The following is a 2,441-nucleotide window of genomic DNA, read 5'->3' as shown; positions in this document are numbered from 1 at the left end:
GAAGATTAAATTGGGAAGCAAGTGAGAGGCAAAGGCAATCGTCAAAAGCCTCACCAAGCATACCTTTAGCTTCCTCCTTCGCATTCATCAAGTTTTCTTGGGCTAGTTTTAGATCGAGCTCAAGCTGAATGTGTTTGTTCTCCAACTCAGTATAACGAGCCGCAAGGTCACATGATTTCTACGAAGAACCAATCGACAAATATCAAAGACAATTCACTTCCGAGTGAATAAGGAAAAATCATAACATTTCTAAGACTACGGCCGAATGCGAACATTCGACCATAGTCTCGGGGACTACACCCAGTGGGTGCACTCAGCGTGCCCCCACTAGTTTCATCAGTTAAAGTCGACCAGTCGACCAACAAAAAAAAACGGGAGATGCTCTTCAAACTATAGTCAACTGCCCGCAGTCGACCACAGTCTCGGGGACTACACCCAGTGGGTGCACTCAGCGTGCCCCCACCGGTCTATGAATCTATCCGGTCTAGACGAGTAAGAAAAAACTTAAGACATAAAGCCTATGGTCGACTGCCAGCAGTCGACCATAGCCTTGGGGACTACACCCAGTGGGTGCACTCAGCGTGCCCCCACTCATCCGGATTTCCAATCGACACACCCAGTGGGTGTAGGACAAACTCCAAGGATTATAGAAAGAAGAGTTTGCAGATATCATATCCTAACAGAACAGGCAGTGACCGACTGACCTGAACATTACTTTGAAGAGCCGAACTGGCGTCATACGCTGCCTGGCTAGCTTCTCGTATAGCCTTCGCTTGCTCCATCATGACCCCCGCTTGGCGTATTGCTTCTAGCAGCGCTAGCTTGGTCTTCTAGAACGGGGTAGGTGGAGAAAAGCGAGGGTTGAGCGGCACTCGACGACGAAGGGCGAGCACTCGTCAACGGCACCGCAAAAGTAACGGTGGGTCGAGTGACATTGTCTCCCTCCGCGACCAACGGCTCGGGTGCCGGCACATCCTGAGTCGCCTTGCCAGCAGACGTTTTCTTGCTCTTCCTCGGCCGTGGTGGTTCTTCGTCGTCGTCGTCAGGAAGGTCAATAACAATGTTAGATGAAACTGCAGAAAGAATCAAAATTAGAGACAATGAGTCAGTCGACTGAAAATGGCGTCACAAGAGTCATACCAGGCTTCAAAGTTGCGGCATCCTCCATCTTGTGGTATTCGGCCCTCGCCAAAGTGTCGGAAGTAGCAGCGCTGCAGTTCCAAAAGACAGTCGATTGACCCATGAGTCGACCAAGAACAAGTTCATGAAATGGGGAAAGCTCGAAACTACCATTACCCTGATATTGTGGGGATCACCATCTTCATCTTCGGCAAGACCTTCGCGGGTTTCGACGGTGCCACTCGAGATTGCTTTCGGAGCCTTCTCAGTCGGCGCCGGAGAAGTCGTCCGAGGGTGCTTGGTCGACTGAGTAGCGGTCGCCGCCCCCTTACCGCGCTCAATCGCGGGATCATGGGCGAGCTTCAAACGTCTCTCCGAGCGAGGAGGCACAACTTCCTCCTCCTCCTCCTCATCTTCCTCCTCATCAGAGTCGTCATCCTCGTCGTCATCGTCAGCATTCGAGTCCCATTCCTCCGGGCTTTCGCCCCCGCTTCCTTCCTCCTCCTCAATCGGCGTCTGCGCCCCATTGGGCATCGAGTATAGCTCGGTCGTGGCCTGTCAGATAACAAAGCAGAGCAAAGATCAATCGACCAATTCACGGCAAAACAGAATGGATAGAGCCAGATGACAATCAGAAATAAGCGGTCATACCTTGTCCGGCGTATAAGTACAGTCGAGTGGCGGGATCCTCCTAGCTCCTCGAGGGTTGTCCTTGTTCCCTGTGATGGCGGCCACCCACCACTCCAGCGTGGCGTTGTCGACTGCTTCTGGATGGACCCGAGTGGTGTCTTCGGTACCACAGTACAACCACATCGGGTGGCCTCGATACTGGAGCGGTTGGATACGCCGCCTAAGGAAGACTTCCAAAAGGTCCATGCCCGTCACCCCGTCCCGAACGAGTTGGACGACGCGCTCCATCAACATTTTTACCTCGGCTTTCTCCTCGGGAAGCACCTTCAGAGAAGATGGTTTGTCCACTCGGTCCATGGAGAACGGAGGGAGACCGGTCGACTGTCCCGGCGTCGACTCGTTTTGGCAGTAGAACCAAGTCGACTGCCACCCTCTGACCGACTCAGGAAGGGTCATGGTCGGAAAAGTGCTTTTGTTCCTCAACTGAATCCCAAGACCCCCACACATCTGAATGACCTTGGTCCTCTCATCGTCCGGACTCGCCTTTTTCACTGTCTGCGAGCGGCAAGTGAATATGTACTTGAAGAGACCACAGTGCGGTCGACAACCCAGGAAGTTCTCGCACATGGACACAAAGGCAGCAAGGTAGGCGATGGAATTGGGATTGAAATGATGGAGTTGCGCCCCAAAAA

This window comes from Triticum dicoccoides, chromosome 7B (assembly GCF_002162155.2).
Source record: "Triticum dicoccoides isolate Atlit2015 ecotype Zavitan chromosome 7B, WEW_v2.0, whole genome shotgun sequence".
Taxonomy (NCBI): Eukaryota; Viridiplantae; Streptophyta; class Magnoliopsida; order Poales; family Poaceae; genus Triticum; species Triticum dicoccoides.
The sequence above is the reverse complement of the archived record's forward strand: the minus strand, read 5'-3'. Positions refer to the sequence as shown.